Below are 19,995 nucleotides of genomic sequence, written 5' to 3'. Positions count from 1 at the left end.
CCTAGTTCAGGCATGGGTATCGACCCAACATGTTCACCAGCAATTTCCATCTTTTCCTTCAACACTTTTCTTCTTCTTTACACGTGTCATCTAATGGGCTGTACCTGCCTTCCAGCTTTTCATGCACATTCTGTGTTAGATTTTATCAGTGCTTTTTTCTAGGGTGACGCAGGGGTATGCATACACCTAAACATTTTGTGAATCTCTGTACTTTTGTCCATTTACTGTATTTATTTTCCCCGATTTGAACTATAAAATTGGTGAATTTCTTGAGTCAAAATGAGAGTACCCCTAAACATTTTGTTTTAGAAGAAAGCACTGGATTTTATATCTTTTTAGCTTGTAAAATTCATTCCAGGCTTATTTATGATTGGCTTGCTAGAATTTATGCTTCTCATTTGGATAAGACTTTTTGCCATGAGGAACACAAAGGTGTGCATTTTCAAATGCATTGTACACACACACACACACACACACACACACACACACACACACACTGCCTCTATCCATCCATCTATCTATCTATCATCTATCTATCTATCATCTATCTATCATCTATCTATCTATCTATATATCTCTCTCTCTCTATCTATCTATATCTATCTCTATCTCCCCTACATGGACTCATGAAAGCGTTCACATCTGACCATGAGCTCCTCTCATTGTCTACTAAAGAGGACATTCTGTTGCTCCCATAAGAGACAACTATGAGAGGGAGAGGCTCATATGTCCTGAAAAGAATTTCACCCAGTTGTTTTTTTTACCCAAGTCAATAACTTCTGGCACCAGCAATTATCGACTGGCCTCACGTTTGCTTGGAGGAGGTCACATGACCTTTTGACCCTAAAACTAGAGGACGGAGACTAAAATGCAAACAGCACCGAAGGATCGTGAGACTGAGTGAAACAGCCGAAACCCTAGAACTCAGGATCACCCAGTGAATTTAGCTGATGGAAGGGTCAGAGCAGACAAGAGAAAGGGCTTTGCACAACATTAGCTTATGCCATAAATTTAGGTTGCTTTTTAAAGGACTTTTAGAGACTTTTGAAATATTAAGGACTTTGTAGATGCTTTTAAATAAATAATAGATTAATTAATTAATGAAGGATAGGCCTGTCCATAGCTGTTGGGGACTCCTCAGGGTAGCTCAATGAAGCCTCCATGTTCAGGAGCAGTGCACTTTGAAATACTGGAAGTGGGAAGGTGGACAAAACTCCCCCCTGGTTTGATCCAGCAGGGTCGTTCTCCCATTATTACCTTACATGATGCCACGCTGAGCTTTTCATTCTTTTCTGAGGCTTAGCTTCCATGCCATAGTTTCAAATATCGTTGGGTTCGGAGGAGAGGACAATTCAGTTGGTATGCCAGCTGCTGCACTCCTTCCCAGAAAAGGCGGACTAGGCTGTCTAGATGAAACTACTGCAATATGCTTGGTGTGCAGCGACAGTTGAGAGTTCATCCAAGAGCGCATTTACACTAGTTTTATGCCATCTTCGTTGGCTCTCTGTTTTGTTTCCAAGCCTAATTCAAAGTGCTGTTTTTGTTTTGTTTTTAACCTTTAATGAACTAGTTGCTTTGGGACCAAGGAAACAGAGGGACCACAAATGTACCTGCCGGTTGAAATCCTTGGGGGAGGCCTTTCTTTAAGGCCTGCCACTATTTGAAGTATGCTAGATGGGTACAAGTGAGAGAGCCTTTTCAGTGGTGGCACCCAGGATTTGGAACTAGTTGCCCTTCAATTGTTTGCTCTTAGATTGTATTCCAATCAGTTTTCACTCAGGTAGTGGTTGACTGCTCATCCTTCTGTTGCTGATGTGTTTGCTCTTATTGCCTTTCCTGCTGTATGTTGTTTTTACTAACTTTTCCTTGATTATTGTTTTATATGCTATTGTGAGGTGAGGGTGGGTGTTCTCAGGCAACAAAGCCACCCATCATACAGCCTGATATGCCCAACCAATAACCACCATCGTTCTACTAAACTAGATTATACATCATTAAATTCAATCTACTTGCTGGCAGATCTTGTCTTTTTAAATGTTTTGTACAGCACCTAGATTCAAAAATCAGTATTTACCTAGTTATACATACATAAAGAAGAAGAGTTTGGATTTGATATCCCGCTTTATCACTACCGGAAGGAGTCTCAAAGCGGCTCACATTCTCCTTTCCCTTCCTCCCCCACAACAAACACTCTGAGGGGAGTGGGGCTGAGAGACTTCAAAGAAGTGTGACTGGCCAAAGGTCACCCAGCAGCTGCATGTGGAGGAGCGGAGACTCGAACCCAGTTCACCAGATTACAAGTATACCACTCTTAACCACTACACTCATTGCTTTTTTCTAGAAAACTAGGTGCTGTTTCTTGAAAACTCACCATGAAGTTGTTACAGTAAGTTCCACACTTTTTAACAACAAAAAAGCTGTGCAGGTACTGCATACCATTGGGTACCCCTGAAAAAATAATAGCACTGCATACATATATCACATAAGATATTGAGACCCTTAAAATGGCTATAACACTTAAGACTTTATAGCTGGTACTATTTTGCTGAGCAAGATCCAGTCAAAAGCAAGCACATGCTTCAGTTTCTGGACCTGCAACCAATGCCTAACTTGGGCTTTTGCGTGACTGTCACTCTGTGCGTCAGCCAGAGCTTTGCAGTGTCTTATGCACTTATGCACAAGGCTCAGACTGGATCCTGCCGCTGCCCCCTCTCCTCCCCGCACAAACAACCCCTCGCCAGGCCCTCGGGCAAGTACTGAAGAGCCGGCTGGACCGGAAGGATTCCGCTCTCTGCTTTGAGCGCCTCTCGGGGGGGGGGGGTGAGGGATCTGGTTCCCGAGAGCCCACCCCCCCGCTCCCCGCGCCGAGGGAGGAGCTGCGCTTCCCGGCCCCCGGGCGCAGCAGGAAGGACGGGGCGCAACTCTTCGCCGCGGAGGAAAGAGAAAATGGAGGCCCCTCTCCACTAGCTCGACGCGGCTGGGAATCGAGAAAGATCAGGCTGGATTCAGGGATCTGACCTTGCCGATCTCAGGGGAAGATGGCAGCAGAGGGGAGTCCCAGCAATAAATAGCTGGCCCTCGGCCTTCGCCTGGTGCGTCCCCGGTGGCTTTCATCTCTGGAGTTTGTGCGTGCTTTTTTTTTAAACGAGCTAAACCTGTGAGTGTGTGTGTAATAAATATAGTATTGAAGATCACCCTGCAGTTATCCAAAGCTGCCTTCCTCACAGCATGCACCAGTCAATGGCTACGGCGCGCTCTTGCGCTGCATTTGGGGCGGGGGTTGTTGACACCCCGAGCTTCCCCCGCGGCGCCCCGTCCTGCTCCGAGCCGAAGTCAAGTTTTCCCGCAAGCGGCTGGACTGCTGCGTCTGCACGTTTATCGCAGTATCCAGAAACGGGTCTCTTTGGAGGCGCGGCGCAGGCTCAGCTCGCTCCTGCAACTAGCCGCGCTTCAAAGTTTTGCATCCTACTTTGGCTTGTTTGTGTGTGCGCGCGCGCGTATTTGTGTGTGTGCATATGTGCGCGCGTGTGCTTAAAGGGGAAGCCCCTGCACTAGACAACATGCTTGCTGGCTTGCCCTCCGAGCGCGGGGGGGGGGGGGGAGAGGAGCCACCGAGGGGGCGGGCGAGGAGCGCGCGCGCGCGCGCGGCCAAGGGGCGAAGTGGTGAGCAGGGGGCAGGATCGGGCTGGACGTGGCGGCGCGGCTACTGCGGCTCGTCCGCGCCGAGCAGAGACGGGGGGAGACCCAGGGGCCGAGGCGAGCGACTCCGGCGGAGTTAACCTGGGCTTGCGGCTTCGGGGAGGCAGAAGGAAGCCCGCCATGGGAGCCCCCGAGAGCAGGCCGGCAAGAGCGCGACCTGGAGGAAAAGCGGAGGACGGCGGCGAGAAGCAGCAGAGCGGCCAGCTGCCAGGGCGCTGCGCCTGAAGTCCGGTCCGGGTTTTGCCTCCAGCCCCGGAAAGCGGCGAGAGCGGCGGCGGCGGCAGCAGCAGCAAGAGCAAGAGCAAGCGGCCGCCCTTTGCAATGTGGTCGTCCGCCCGCGCCGGTGCTCGCCGAGCGAGGCTGTAGAGGAGGCTTGGCCGAGAAGCGGCTCCGGCCGAGAGCGAGCGAGCGAGCGAGCAAGGGCTGCCTCCGCCCGCCTTGCGCAACTTGCCCGCCCCCCCCCCGACCTGCTCTCCTTGCATGCCGGCCGCCCTCTGCGTCGGGCTGGGCAGCCCCGCCGGCTGAGGCGCCAGGCGGACGCGGCTGGGCCACCTCGGGGCAGGTGCCGAGAAGACCGGCCACCACACCGGGGCGGCGCGCGCTCCGGATCGGGACCTGTAATCCGGCAGCGCGCGCGCAACGCGCACACCCGGACTGCCCGGAGCGGCGGCGGCGGCGGCTGCTCCGCGTCCTCCTCTTTCCTGGCTCCCGCTGCTCCTGCTTCGGCTCCGGATCCCTCGGCTTCGGGTAGGTGCGAGAGTCCAGGGCCCCCTCCTCCTCTGCGAATGCGGGGCGGAGGCAGGAAAGTACCGCGGAAAAGTTTGCGGCGGCGGGGAAATGCTGGCCTTTCCCGGCGGGGGCTGCCGGCGGAGCGGCGCAGGTCCTCTGGCCCCCTTCGCCCTCGCCTCCCTCCCTCTCTCCCCGCCTGCCTTCCGGGGAGGTGTTGCCGCCGCCGCCGCGGCTCCTGCAGCAGCAGCAGCAGCCGCCGCCGCCGCCACGCCGGTCTCAGATCAGTGGCTCCAGACAAAAAGCGAAGGGGGATTTGGGGTGGGGGCCGCGCGCGGGTCTCAGCAGCGCCGGCGGCACAGGAGGTGTGTCCCCCCCCGCCCTCGAAGCGGCTGGCTCCCCCCCCCCCCGCGAAGTCGGGTCCCCCCAACCCGGGGCAGAGACCTGAGCGCCTTCTTTCCGGACGAGGCCGCCGGCTGCGGGCTCTGTCGTCTCTCGTAAGTGGCGCCCCCTCGGCCGCTCTGCGGGGTCCCGGGTGCTGTTTTGGGGGGCGCGGGGAGCGCGCGCTGCGGAGCAAAGTTTTGTTGGCGAGCTTCAATCTCTCTCCCCCCCCCCCCGCCCGTCTCTCCGCATCCTTATCTGGAGGTGGACAGATGCCAGGTTCGGGGGCTTTATTGCGCGCTCGCTTCCCTCCCCGCCTCTCCGGTCCCCCCCCGGCCCCCGGGCCGCCTAATCGGTGCTTCGTTTCCCAGGTTACAGCCGCGGTGTCTGCAGCCAGCCAGGCGTTGGAGGCGGCGGCTGGGTCTGGCTGACCCTCCACGTCGCGCCGGCTCTCGCTCGGCGGATTAGCGCGGCGCCCGGAGCGCCACTGCGGGGCTGTCAGCCGCCTCGACGCTGCCTTCCCCGCCGGGGCGAGCCCGGGGGCGCTTCCTCGCCTGCTGACCGTCGGGACGGGGCGGGGGGGGGGCGGGAGAGGCCGGGATTGCTGCCCCGCCACTGATCTGAAGCGAAGAAGGTGGAGGCCGAGGCAGTGGCGTAGCGTGGGGGGTGCAGGGGGGGCCGGCCGCACCGGGCGCAACATCTGGGGTTAGGGCAAATCCACAGGTTAGGGGGCGCAAATCCACGGGTTAGGGGGCGCAAATTACTTGCCTTGCCCCTGGTGCTGACAACCCACGCTACGCCACTGGGCCGAGGGAAAGGAGAGGAAACCCCCTGGTTATTTTTTTAATGGGAAAGGGTTGCATTTCCACTTTACCCCCTGGCTCCAGACTACTTGGGGGGCTGCAAAGCAGAGGAGCTCGCGACCCCCGGCGCTTCCCTGCACTTTGAGACTATTTTGCAAACTGGCAGAACCGCTTGCCTGTTGCCTTTCGCCCATGTGGCGGCGGCACTTCCCCCCTTTCCAGTTTGGTAGTTAGTCGTCTGTTTCCAGACTTTCTGGTCGTGTGCCATTCCACAGAGTTGTGTTTGTGTGTGTGCTGGTGCCTCGAGGGACTCCTATGGGGCAAGTGGCTTTCTCCTCCCCCAGGGTCAACCCTTTCCCAGTGCCTGATGGGGGGGGGCACCCCCTGCCTGGGCCTTTCCTGCCTGGGAGCCTCATCTGACACCCCTCCCCCAGCCCTCTGAAGCTGCTGCCTTCTCTGGAGACTCCTTCCAAGATGGCACTGGGCGCCTGGTCATGAGGCACGGAAATCTGTGTCACTGCCTGCCCAGGGGCAGCTTGGTGCTTCCTCTCAACCAGCGCAAGAGGCTGAAGTGGGTGGAGTTGGGGATATCGAGAGTGCTTTCACAACCCCTAAACTGACCGCCTCTTCACCTCCCAAGTCAGGGCCTTCTTGATGGGGGGAGGGGTCTTGACCCATTTTACCTGTGGTTTCACGAAATGTGATTTGGTTGTTTTGTGTTCCACTGCTTATTGTGATGGATGGCAAATGCCAAATCTGTGCCCAAGAGGTGGTAGACTACAACCTCCTTCCGTTGATGGACACTGCATTGGCAATCCAAAACCACTGAGCATCTTAAATGTAACCACGCTGCCGTTTAGAAGGCAGGGAGTAATAGTAGGTAGTCATGATTTGAGTGTCACAAATACTGTACACAAGCAAAGTGCCCCTTCATAACACGGGCAGAGCCCTGCAGGATCCGGCCCGTGGCCCATCTAGTCTAGCATCCTGTTCTCACAGTGGCCAACCAGACGCCCATGGGAGGGCCACAAGCAGACCCTGAGTGCAGCTGTGCTCTTCCCCCTTGCAGTTCCCAGCAGCCAGTGCTCAGAGACATTCTGCCTCCAAGAGTGGAGGTAGAACACAACCATAATGACTGAGAGCCATTGATGGCCTTAGCCTCTGGATTTGTCTAATCCTCTTTTCAGAGCCCTCGAAATCATTAGCCACCACTACAGCATGTGGTGGTTGCCTTTGGGGAGGGAACTTGGTGGGTGGGGAAAGTGCGGTAGATCTCTACATACTGTGCACACGGATACTTTTAGCAACCAGTGAGGACTGGGCCATCTGGTGTCAGCAGTAGAGGACATGCTTTGACCTCATCGCTAGTGCCCCCCAGTGCAGCATCCCACAGAATTGAATGGCTTCATCCACTCTTACGAGAGTAAGAGAGACAATATTAGGGCATGTCCCTGGTGACCTCAACCTTTGGGAATCCATATTCATCTGCATTCACTCTGTTTCTTCATCACTTGGTGTGATGGAATTTTTGGGACAGACAATATGCCATCTTCAGTCCTTGCCAGACATAGTAGTTTATCCAGTCCCAGTCCCTCTAAGACTTCCCTGGAGATTACTCTTTCTGGTTTATTTGGCTTCTTAATGCATTTTTCCTTTGCTCAGGTGATCAGTTCTTTAAAGTGTGGCTCATACTATGGACCATAACCACCCACAAAATTGTATAGAAAGAGAGATTGTGATCAGAAGTCCAATGTGTTCAAGGCTCTGCTTTCTCAGACCACTCCTAAGATCTTTTTGCAAGTGATGGTTGGAGTTCCCAGGAATCAGCCTAATGGTGGGAGCAAAGAACTGTAAGATTCAGAATGTTTGGGAAACAGCTGTCAGTGATCGAGGGTCTGGGCCAGGGGTAGGCAACCTAAGGCCCGTGGGCCGGATGCAGTCCATTTGCCTTCTCAATAAGGCCGGTGGACGGTCCAGGAATCAGCGTGTTTTTACATGAGTAGAATGTGTGCTTTTATTTAAAATGCATCTCTAGGTTATTTGTGGGGCATAGGAAGTTGTTAACCCCCCTAATATAGTCCGGTCCACCACATGGTCTGAGGGACGGTAGACCGGCCCACGGCTGAAAAAGGTTGCTGACCTCTGGTTTAGGCTCTCCTCCACCAAAGTGAATCTTCTTAGACACCTGTTGCTAAGAAAAGGCTACTATGATCAGATTTCTTTAAGGTGTTGTTCCTGCTCAGTCTTGTGGCATCAGGAGGAAGTCTGAAATGACCTGCTGCTGCAGCCTGGCCTTTAACAGGCATGAGATGAATTCTCTAGGCTTCTTGGTCTCAGTCAAGGTGACATTGCCACGACTCAGTGGCTGCCCTTTTAAACAAAGTAGAATAGCATGATATCATTTGTCTGGCTGGCCTGCAGATATCTAAGCTTGCCAGGGAGATTTGGGAGCGGTGGTGTCTTCTGCTGTAGTCTCTGGAATTTAGTAGTTCTGAAATGATTCTGTCAGAGATTTTAGGTAAGAGATCTGAGGGACACCAGTGTTCTGGCAGTCTCAGAGGTCTTGATAGACAAGCGTGATACTTGGTGGAGCAAAAAAGTAAATCCAGATGGACTTGCAGACAGGTGCCATAGCCCTGGTAACGGCATTATTGTTTGGAGCAGTCCACACAGCTGACCTGCCTTCCTACAGTGGTTGTGATGATGTCCCAGCAGAAACAATTACTTATTATTTCTAAAATAGAAAATGTGTATGCAGTATATTAGTTATGAAAGTTGTACGTGTGAATAAGTTATGGTATTTATGGCAATATATGCTAACTTGCATGTGCACACACAAAATATCATTTCCCACTACAAAGTGATTCATCTCTCAGTTAACTACAAATAGGGAAGGAGAGCAGTTAGCTGTTGTTTCCTCAGTTTGCTTCTGCTTGAATACCTTTTGCTCCCAGGAACCTGCCTCGTGGATGGTTTTGGGAGCAAAATATGGCTGAAAATAATTGTGTAAAGCCTGTGTAAAGTCACCCAAGCCAAGAAAATTGGAGCTGAAAGTGCAATTCCTGCTGTTCTTTCCTTTTGTGCTTCAAGAAGTCTTCAGACACTAGACACTTATTTTTTAATTTTTGCTTTGAACTATCAAAACCTACCAAACATGAAAGGGAATCATAAGAAATCATCTGCACCTGTTTTTTGAATGGTGAACAACCTTCACCAGGACCATGGGAAGCAATCTCCCAGTAACCTTCTTTCCCCCGTCTTAATGTGAGAAGACTGCTGTTAGAGGAAATAATTCTCTTCATAAAAATATAACTATGGGCCACATGTAGCCTCTTGCCCTTCACTACAAGTACTTTTTAAAGGGATATTTATTAAACGAGAATAATCAATAATAATAAAAGACTGCTGGTGTTCCATGAAAATTAAGAAACGTGAACAAATTTTGATCTCATGGGACATCGAATTTCTCTAGGATTAAATAAGATCTCATGACAATTTTAAGGGAACGATGCCCACTTACCCCACACTTGATGTCATAAGTGATATTTGGTGTGGGGCAGGCAGAGACGTGGCTGACAGTGCACAGTCATGAGCCTTAAAGTGTGTTTATTCTTGTGCATTGGCCAGGGAAAGGAGGTTTTGGCCCTACTTCCCACCAGCTGAATGGGTGGGAGAGCCACAGCCTGCCATTTTGCTCAGGGTTTTCCAAGTCAGCTGGCTGCTGTGTGGGAACCCACCTGTCAATCCTGTGGTGTCATAATGATGTGTGATTGACAGGTGGTCTGTCCTACTCGGCAGAGTTGGCGGTACCAGATAAGGATCTGGCCTGTGGAGCCAAAAAGTTTTCCCACCTCTATTCTAGGAAGATTGATAGCTTAACTCAGCGGTCTATTATTCTGCAAGTAAAACTGCAGGGAAACCTGCCTATTATCCTTTTGTCAGGGAAAACTACGGCTGAACTCTACTCTCCATATATTTCAGGTTCTAGGCAATCTGCTTCTTCTGTACATTAAAGCTAGCACTGTACGTTATGAGAAAATGACAGTTCAAAGTACTGGATGAATGAAATCAATGTAGTAAATGGGAAGAATGATTTAAATGTAGCTTCTAGTTATGTGAATGAAAACTGCTCTTTGAATGAATGAACTTGTCTGGGAGTGTTGTTGATGCGCTGTAAATGCAAAGCACACATTACAAAATTGAAGTCTCTGAATGTGGATCGGTCAGATGGTGACGTTTTGTTTCCATTGAGCCAAAATACACATTTTATGATTGCAAATAGTACTGATAGCAAAAAGACCTTCACTACACAGAATATTTTATGTGTGTGTTCCCCTTCCACCAATGAATTTAAAAGGAAGACACCCCTGCCTGGGTACTTGGAGATTACTGCTGCTTGGGTGGATTGTCAGTGAGCTGGTTTGGATATTAAGACAAACTATCATGATGGGAATGAGCCACAGTGAGCCTCTGGCTTATATGGGCACCCCCTCTCCCCCTTCCTCCTCCTCCTCCTCCTCTTCCAGTGCAGCAATGAGGAGAAGACTGGAAGTGTTTGCTTGTTTTTTCGATTAAGCGCAGTCTCCTTTACTTCAGAACTGAATTGCGGTTAAACTTCAACTATGATTCTTTGATACAAACGAGCTTCCATAACGAATGGTTTGAAGTTTGCTTGTTTTCAAACAAACCATGGTTAAGATTAACCATCGTTTGTCTAGGTACAGATAACATGACCAGGTGTGTCTGCCATTAAAATGGAAGCTAAGTCCCTTTTCTCCTCCTCACAGCTACACCAGAGGAGGAGGGAGCGCACAAGTATGAGGATCACTGTGGCTCATTCCCATCATGATAAACCATGGTTTAACACAATGGCTGAACTCCATTTATATGTACCAGTTGTTTATGAACATAGGAAGTTATGTAATGGGTCAAACCATTTGTCTTGTCTACTCCAGTGCTTCTCATCTAACCGGAAGTGATTCCTAAGGCTTTGGACAGTAGGTTTTTTCCAGGCCTGCTGTCTTCTTCACTGGCCATGTTGTGATTTCTGCATGCATAGCATGCGCTTTACCATTGAACTATGGCTCCCTCCCTTCATGCTAACATGCACTGCTAAGGTACACAACAACTTACTTGGAGTCCTGCTCTTGATGATAAACTTTCCCATGTTAGCCCTCTTCATGATGTCTGCAACAAGCATTGCGAATGTCCCTCATTGCACTGCGGCTTCTTTCCTGTGACAATGTTTTAGTTTCCCCCCCAGAAAAATGCATCTGATTGCATACTGATGCCTAGCAGCTGAGATGCAATTCTTTGTTCATCCCCCCCCCCCCCGAGCTTTGCATGGCTCTGGCGGTGGCACCAGCTGTGTTTCTGACCTTGGGCTTCCCTAGCTGTCCCCCCCCCCCCCCCGTGTTTTTTTGCACACTCCAGCAGTTATGGGTGTCTGTGTATATGGGTGCACAGCTGTCTGTCTGCATAGCCTACATTATTATTGTTATAATTTTTGAAAAAGAGATCAGCCCACTGTCCAGAGAGGAGAGCGAGCACAGCTGGGCAGGAAGTTGTGAAGAGGAGCAGCAGCGAAGGAAAATGGGAGATAAACCTGGACAAAACAAAACGATGAACAATTGTGGCAGAGGAGGAGGGATGCAGTGTTGCGAAATGTGGAATCAGTTCTGAGGCCGTGGCGCTGGAGCGGTCGCTAAGCTAGCTTGGCACTCGGCACGATAAGCTTTGTTGATCCAGGTGCAGTTGGGCCTGCAGATGCTCATTCCAGAATTTGGCTAGCAAGAAACTGCTGCAGCCCAACAATGACTGAAGCCCCAGGACTGGTCCAGCTGCAGCAGCAGCAGCAGCTTGGCAAGCAGACTTGTGAAATTAGCAGGCTGAGGAAGCATTGGGAGATGTTTGCTTCCAAGAATCTGCTTTCAGCCTTGGTCAACAGATAGGGTTGTTTTGGCTATGGCAGGGGAACAGTGGTGGAAATACCAAAAGCATGGATGCCTTTTTTCTTTTTGTCATCCGTCCTGAATCAGAATAACTTACCTTGTGTATCCTGGAAAAGCTGCTTTCTGTATTCTGAAGGACCCAAGGCTTATGCAGATTTTTTCAGGTTTGTGGTAATCTGTTCTGGATTGTTCTAGTTCACCTGAGGGTGGTCTTTGTAATGTATTTATTTTTTATTATTGTTGTGGTCCTAAAAATACTCAGTTACAGCAAACTTTAGTCCTTAGTGAAAATCAGAATTTAGTGCAGTCCCTAGAGTCTTCAGTATGAAGATCTTTGGGCTCCAAATATTATATAAAATCCTGTAAAAATATTTAAATATCAGGATTTTATCTCTGAGGCCATTCAGTGGCCAAAGGCTTTGTCTTCTCCAGGGTGATCTTTTTCACCATGTTTGCTGAGAAGTAAGTCCCATTGTGTTCACCTGAACTTGCTCCCCACTTTATTTAGGATTGCAGCCTTAGTGGGGCGCTTAAGATACTAACACAAAGTGCTGGTTTGTGGTTCTTCCAAGCCACAGTATGGATGATGTCCTATACTACTTTAGTGGTGCAATAGACAAGAGGAACTGATGCCTTTTCATTTTGAAAGGATTTTCAGAGCTCCCTTGTTTGAAAATGGGGGGAGTTTGTGGAATATCTGAAAGTTGACATAGAGAGATTTGGATTGTAGGTTGTAATATCTCCGTGTGTAAAGTTTAGGATAATAAATTGCTTTTGCAAAATATGCTATATTTAAAAAGTCCACAGAAACTTTCAGAGTTTGAGATACGGAAAATGTTACTTGTGGGTTTAGCCATTTAGTCCTATTTCGTTGGGAAAATTGAAATAGATTGTTAGGAAATGCAGATGACATCAGAGTATCTCTAGGGATGTTTATAGGAGTCAGTTTTATTTAGACAGCATGATAGGCATGGAGTTTTCGCTGTGGCAAAGTTAAGACTGGTGGTTCATATGGATGGTTTTTTTTTGCAGTACTTCTTAAAGGGTGTGTCTTGTGATAATGATGTCTAATGAATGCATTTTATTTATTTATTTGTTTGTTAAAATGGTATGCTGCCCTTCATCTGAAGATCTCCAGGAGGTTTACCGTTTACAGCATAAAAATGCAATATAAAGACACAAACTACATAATACAAACAAGAACAAAACAAACTAATAACCCCCCTCCCATAAACATGTTTAAAAGGATATAGGATGTCAATTTTTGTGATGTTTTGGCAAGGTGGGCTTGGGCAGGTGTGATGCTATGTGTGTGGTTTGCCTTCTGGGGCTACTGTGGTCAGTATGGTTGTGATGTGCCTGAGGTGTGAGGGTGCGTGTGTGTGTATATTGGAACACACTTGTGAATGGGTGGAGGGATTGTATTCTCAATGATAGGTCAGTCACTACTGAGTTCAGCCCTCTCTTGAGCATCTTTCTTAACCATCACTGTTGCTACAGTTGGTAAAGAGGAGACGCCCTCCAGGTCTTGGGAGTAAAACCCCCCTGTACCTGGCAGGTAGAGCTCCAGAGGCACCATCAGCTCCACACCTGGAACTGAGCTCTGCTCCTCAGCCAGTTAAGCCCACAAAAAGGCATTTAGCGGGTGCCTGTCTGCAAAAGGCACTCTTGGATGTGGTTCATGGTATGTTGCAGTGTTGCGGCATTGTAAAAAAAAGATTTTACATTGACGAGTTGCGTTGTCAGTTTCATTTGGCTTCTTTTGTCTCCCAAACCGTTCAGTAGCCTGAGATTGATTCAGTGGCACTTTAGGGGTTTTAACCATGTGGGGAGGCTCCATGGGTATAGGAGACCCCCTGCTGCAGACAGCAGTGGGGGGGGGGGGATGTTTGTGTTTCCTTAATGCCCCTCATGCATTTACTTCATCACTAACTCTGACCAAAGAGTTATTACAGCATAGCTGAAAGCATGTGCAGTATTTCTGAGGTGGTAATGATGGCCAGCTCTCTTAAAAGCTACCACATTAGGGGGGAAATATTAGACTTAATCATTAGAATTGATGTTGTTTTCAGAAGAGGATACTGGAAAAAGCAGTTTAGCTTGCTATGCTTATAGTACCGCATGTACATACTATTTCCGGTACCATAGGAAATTATTAGTTTGGGGATTATTTTGAAGTGAAATTTGCACAATAAATAAATTTGCTCTACAAATTCTGAAATTTGGTGTCGCAGGAATGTCTTGTGAATGTCTGCAACCATATTTAGGCAAGCTCTTGCTATTCTGTGTATGTTCAAAAAGTGAGAGAAAGATTATTTTTGAGCTAAAGTGTTCTCAGCTTTCACATGTAAACATAGACATTTGCAAAATTTCAGATAAGCTTCATAAAATAATAGAGTTGGCAACAATTTTGGGAGTCATTCCTAGGTAGCAGAAGCTTACAGGGATTGTAAAAATAATAATTATGAAACTTGAAATCCACAGAACCTCAAAAAAGAAGGGATGTTGCTTTTCTGTCAATACGTTCAGCATACATGGACGGCTTTATTTGGTCTTCATGCATATTGCTTGTAAAATTGTTTCAGAGCCTTAGCAGGAGGCCAAAGAAAAACTGGTGATGTTACAGGAATCTCTGGGGAAATGTTTTTAGGTGTACAGTCATATTTCACAGGATGCTATGTAGGCCAGAAGCAATGTGAAAGGCCTGTCTTGCGTGCTGCTGCTGAATAGCCAGCACCCGACATGAACCGAAAGGGGGCTCCAGATTATTCAGTCACATGAAGGAGAATTCATGGGTGCACGCTTGGAGCCACTTTTAAGTTTGCAATGGGCAGCAGCCAGGCTGGAAGTGGTCTGAGAGCCATGATTCATTATTTGCTTAAAACCAAAGGTCATCACAAAGGTCATCACATGACTCATGCATTGGTTCTGATGTGGCTGACAACCAAGCAGGAACTGACTACATGCCAGAGTTCTCTGTGGCACCACAGGTGATTCTGGGGTACATTGTCAGCCCGTGACCTCTGTACTCGTATGTCGGTGAGCTACCCTGCAAGGCTGGAGGGCTGGCCAGCGATGGCAAATCTTCATTTCCTTTCTCTGTGTGAAATTGTACATGCAGTCTGGCATTTACGCTCATCTCGCCATGCACAGTGTGCTTTCTCCTTCTGGCAGATATGACAAGCTCCAGCCGCCTTCCTCATCTCCACGGTTGGGAGTGGGAAGAAGACGGGGGGTTGTTTGGTTTTTGCGTTGCCAAAGTACTCTGGGTCCCTTGGCTGCCCAGCAAACTCATTGGCACCCTTTCCAGGACTGAACACGCAAAAGTGCAGTAGAAGCTGAGCAGCCAGGCAGGGACAAGGTCCTCTTGACCAGAATTCTTTGCTTGGCTGTCAGAAGTTTTGGACCCTTGCTGGTCATCACAGGAGAGAACTAGTTGTTTGGCATCAAACCCGGGATTGGGATTTCTCCGCTTGCTTCCAGCAGTACAAGTGAAGGGCGCTTTGGCTGTTTAGCCTTCATCCCACTGAGCTGCTCCTTCCTGGTTGGTTTTTCTCTGCAGCCTAGTCCTGAGATCAGATTTGCCAGTCAGGAAAAGCAGCAGGGGGAGGATTAAGCCCCCTTGCAGATGCCCCCTCCTTGGCCTCACTTTTTGCTTTGAGAACACAGGGAGGATGGCAAATCTTGTATTTGCCCGTCAACAGTGAGTTCACTTCTGTTCCAGTTTCTGTAGCCCATCTTTCTATTCCACATTGTTACAGAACTGTGTTTGAAAAATGCTAGCTGTCCTGGAATCCATACACAGCCGCTCCGTTTTCTATTAGTTTTGCAGGAGAATCTCACAGTGCTGAACTGTCCAACTGCTTTTGAAACTTGAGAGTATTAAAAAAAGAAAGCAAGTTTGTGGTTGAGTGGTAGGAGTCCCTGCAGGGAAAGTGGTGAATCCCACGTCTCTTGTGCTGTTGATTCATCTGGGTCTCTGCCATTATCTGCAAACAGCTCCCGTCTTTGTCTTTTGCCCATGGCCACCTCTGTCTTGCTGTTGCCTGACCAGCAAAAGGACCTTGGCATCATAGTGAATGGCTCCGTGAAAATGTAAGCACAGTGTGAAATAGTGTGCCAATCCAAAAGATTTTTTGGGGGGTGGGTGGGTGGAATCCCATGCAATGAGTCGTTAGGAAGGGGACCAAGAATAAAGCTGCCAATATCATCATGCCTCCATGCACATCTATGGTGCAACATGGAACACTCTGCACGGTTCTAGTGGCCTCGCCTAACAGAAAAAGGCATTGCAGAGCTGGAAAGTGGGCAGAAAAGGAGCAAGCGAAATGATGGAGGGGCTGGAGCAACTCCCCTTTGAGGGAAGGTTACAATGCGTGCGGCTTTTTGAATAAGAGACATGACAGAGATGTATAAAATTATGCATGTTGGGGAGAAAGTAAATAAAGTGAGCCTTTTCTCCTTTCACAATGAAGGCTCATCCAGTGAAGTTTAATGTTGGAAGATTCTGGACCGTGAATAGGGAGGCGTTTAAACTCTGGAAGTTGCTAGTGCAAGATGCAGTGATGGCCACCAGTTGGATGGCTTTCCAAGGGGATGAGACCAATTCATGAAGGATACGGACATGGGTAGGCAACCTAAGGCCCGGGAACCGGAGCCGGCCCAGTCGCTTTCTCAATCTGGCCCACAGATCGTCCAGGAATCAGCATGTTTTTACATGAGTAGTATGTGTGCTTTTATTTAAAATGCATCTCTGGGTTATTTGTGGGGCATAGGAATTAGTTCTTCTTTTCTTACCTCCCCCCCCAAAAATATAGTCTGGCCCCCCCACGAGGCCTGAGGGACAGTGGACTGGCCCTCTGCTGAAAAAGTTTGCTGACCTCTGGATAAGGCCATCAGTGGCTTCCTCACACCCAGCCACAGCTCTACAGGGAGCAGAGTGGAGAGTCACCCCTGGGCTGCATGCACAAGGGAGTTGCCAAGACCGTTAGGTCTGACCTGGGGGTGGAGTGGAGGACAGTCAGCGGCAGCGCTGTCGCCCCTTTTCTCTGCTGGGCTCTCTCCGCCCCCCCCCTTAGGGATGCGCTCTGTGCGCCCACCCTGGTCAGCAGAAGCATACCCGTCCCCCCAGTCTTAGTGCTGATCCAGCAGGGCTTTTTTAAAAAAATGTTCAAATCTTTTTGCATCATTTTGTTAAAAAATATACGAAATATAGTAGATTTCAGCTCAGCAAGCTCTTGCAAAGTTAGAAGATATGCATAATTTTGGTGCAGATTAATCAAGTTTTCCCTGTTAACCTTTTTTTAAAAAACAAAAAACCCAAACTCTGTAGCAAGATAAATGATCCTGGATATAACTTTGCTGCAGTGCAAACCCTGGTGCTTGAGAACCAAAAGTAATTTGCATCTTAGATTGCCTTTATTCAGGAGGACCTGCGGTCTCCTTCTTGACACCCACACTTGGGACTTAAAGATTGCCCTGTGTTTTTGCTTTTTTGGCCTCTAGAATGGATTCTCTCCAGCTTTCTCCTCCGATTGCTATTCAAATGCCTTCTGTGCTGAGAAGAATCTGAATTTCCTGTCGGCAGTAGGTTTCCACGCTTTGTCTGGCTGCCACTTCATCACATGCTTTAATCGCCACATCCAGGCTTACACTGAGTAAGCTGGAGCCAGCCTCCTCCTAACTCCCAATCCCCAGGGTGTGCGCCAACCACCTCCTTCGGAGGCTGCTGTGGTCAGTTGATCTCCTTTGTTCCTTGGCAGCTGGAGTGACCTGGTCTGGTCTGCCTGCTTCCCCTCCTTTTCCTTTGCTAATGGACGGCTTGCTTTTACAAACCTTTGAATCAGAAGCAGTTTCGGATTGCATGCATACACACATGCAAAGACCACAGTCTGCTCTGGAAATGCACCCCCCACAAAGCGCCCCCGCCTCCAGGCAAGTTGTTCCTATTTCTATTCAGAACTGAGTTCAGGGGAAACTGATTGGCCTCCTCCCTCCAGCCATTGGCTGCACACTGTGCTAATCGGATGAGGACTGTGATGCCACAAATGCACCCCCAACTTCGGACAGTGTTACAGTTTTTGTCCAGTGGATTGGGATTTTTTGGAACAGTTTTTTAGCTGTATCAATGTTTTAAAAAACAACACCAAATAGCCTGTCTGCAGCACTGAGGAGGAAGGGTGAGGAATTGGTCACCAATCAACGTTGGAATTTGTGTTAGATATGGATCTATCTAAAAGATAGCAGTGGTGGGAGTAAACCAGCCTTATCCCATGAGTGGAAAAACGTGGCTGAGTTTTCTTTTGATGTACGTATGTACACACCCTAAGTTCATTAATAGTTAAACTTTCAGCTCATAGCTTAAACTCACCAGACCACGAAAAGCCTCCATTAGTTACTCATGCTCTGTTGCTCAACTAGAATATAATGCTGAAGGCTTTCTCTCCCCCTGCCTCTGCTTCAACTTCTGAGGTGTTTTTTTGTGGGGGACTTAACTCCTGGAAAGTGGCTCAGATGGTTGCGTGCTTCTGGCGCTCTTCCCCTTTAGGTCTCTCTTCACATTATTTCTCCCTGAAAAACGCAATTCTTTATTATGTGGGTGGAAAGTTAATATCTTTCTCAGCCAAATGAAACTCTTTCCTCTCACAGCTTCCAGGTTCTTTGCATCACAATGTTTTGTGTCCACACAAAAGTGCTATGTTAGCACAGTAGCACTACAGGTGTTATACGCTTGTAGGAATATTGCACCGATGGGTGGATTCACAAATGCAAGTACCATGAAGCCCCCTCCACCCAACCCCTGCACTGCAAGGAATAAAAAGAAGTCTTTTGGTGGAGGTCGATATGTGACTTCATGTTATGACATCACTACGCTCTGTTCTTCCCTGCCAGGCAATCATCTGGAGTGGGAAACCATTTGATGTCATAATGTAAGGCCAATTTCATTAGGCGTTGCAGACAGAGAACTAGATCAGGGCCTACCATACAGTCACATCTAATTTGTCTCTGTTCTGTAAACCCTTTTTCATTTGGGGTGGATTTTGGAACCCTATAGGAATACAGCATGAACTGAAATCTCTGCATCAGTCAAGCTTGTAAACATCTGCTTGTCAAGTAAAATTTTTCCTCCCATCCTGAAAAGGAACATGCTACACAGCTTGGGAGAGAAATGATGCTCTCTTTCTTTTTTTTATTTCTTTGATGTAACCAAAATAAATATGTGTGCGGTCATATATTCTGAAAAAGTGATGGGGAAACAGGATAATTGTATTTTAATAAAAACAACAACGTGTGGGACATCACCTATAAACAGTAATCATATTTTTTCAGACCCCCCCCCCCACAGCTGTCCTTGATGGTTAGATCGAGAGGGCTGGGCGATAGCAAGGATGGAGACATTCCATGGCAAAGCTGGGCATCATACTGTCTTATATGCCAGCCCCATACCAACATCACAAGCAAAATAATCCTGGTGATGATAGGATTTTGGGGTGAAGGAGCCACCACTTTCTAAGCTCTGCTGGGTGGAAGGATGGGGTGGGGAACATGGTTTCCGCTCCATTTTTAAATGCCAAACCCTCCCATTGACACTAAAGGGAGATAAAATAACTATACCAGCTCCAGGGCTGACAGAAGTTTGATTGTGGATTTTTTTTATTGCCCTTTTTTTGGGGGGGGGGATCTCCCCTGCTCCTCCTCGTTTCTGGCCCCAGTTCCCATGGAAAATCAACAGTGGCAGAACCTGATGCTTTGTTGCTATTAGAAGAACATAAAAGCGGCCTGCCTGTTGGATCACTCCAGAGGCTCCTCTCTCCACCATATGCCCGTGGGAAGCCTGCAAAGAGCGCCTGAGTGCAACAACACTCTTGTGATTCCCAGCGCCTGGTATTTGGAAGCAGACCACTTCCAACAGCCCATCAGTGAACAGGATCCAGTCAAAATGAAGGGCATGCTTAACTTTCTCATGCTTTGCATACAAGTTACATATACAAGTATCCACTACATTGATTTCCCTTCCTTCAAGGAACTCACAGTGTCACATGCGGTTGTCTTCCACAAAGCCCTGCTCAGAGTAGATGCACTGAAATGAGTCATGTTTATTAATTTCAGTGGGTGAATTCGGAGCAGAATTAGCATAGCATACCCCCCACGGTTATTATCTCATTTTAGCCTCACAATAAGTTTATGAGGCAGGTTAGCGGAGAGTGTGTGGCTGGCCTAAGACCACCCAATTCACTTCGGCATCCAGTGCACTGAGACATGCAGAATTAACACCCAGTGTGGTGTAGTGGTTAAGAATGGTGGACTCATAATCTGGGGAACCGGGTTCGCGTCTCCGCTCCTCCACCTGCAGCTGCTGGGTGACCTTGGGCCAGTCACACTTCTTTGAAGTCTCTCAGCCCCACTCACCTCACAGAGTGTTTGTTGTGGGGGAG

The 19,995-nt window shown here is 48.6% G+C and overlaps 1 protein-coding gene across 6 annotated transcripts in view; it reads left to right on the top strand.

Annotated features, from left to right (window-relative positions):
- Positions 1–2,915: 2,915 nt before the first annotated feature.
- CXXC5 (CXXC finger protein 5) overlaps positions 2,916–19,995 on the top strand; it is a 65,402-nt gene continuing 48,322 nt past the window's right edge. For 3 of the 6 annotated variants that reach the window (XM_028738274.2, XM_028738269.2, XM_028738272.2), the window contains exon 1: positions 4,309–4,446. The gene's annotated coding sequence lies outside the window, so the exon portion shown is untranslated. Of the gene's footprint in view, positions 3,093–4,308; positions 4,447–4,822; positions 4,923–19,995 lie in introns of those variants that run through there. The other 3 variants (XM_028738271.2, XM_028738273.2, XM_028738270.2) reach the window with 3 other exon arrangements.

The sequence above is a fragment of the Podarcis muralis genome, chromosome 8 (genome assembly GCF_964188315.1).
Source record: "Podarcis muralis chromosome 8, rPodMur119.hap1.1, whole genome shotgun sequence".
NCBI classification, from domain to species: Eukaryota; Metazoa; Chordata; class Lepidosauria; order Squamata; family Lacertidae; genus Podarcis; species Podarcis muralis.
This window is presented reverse-complemented; position numbering and strand designations above follow the sequence as displayed.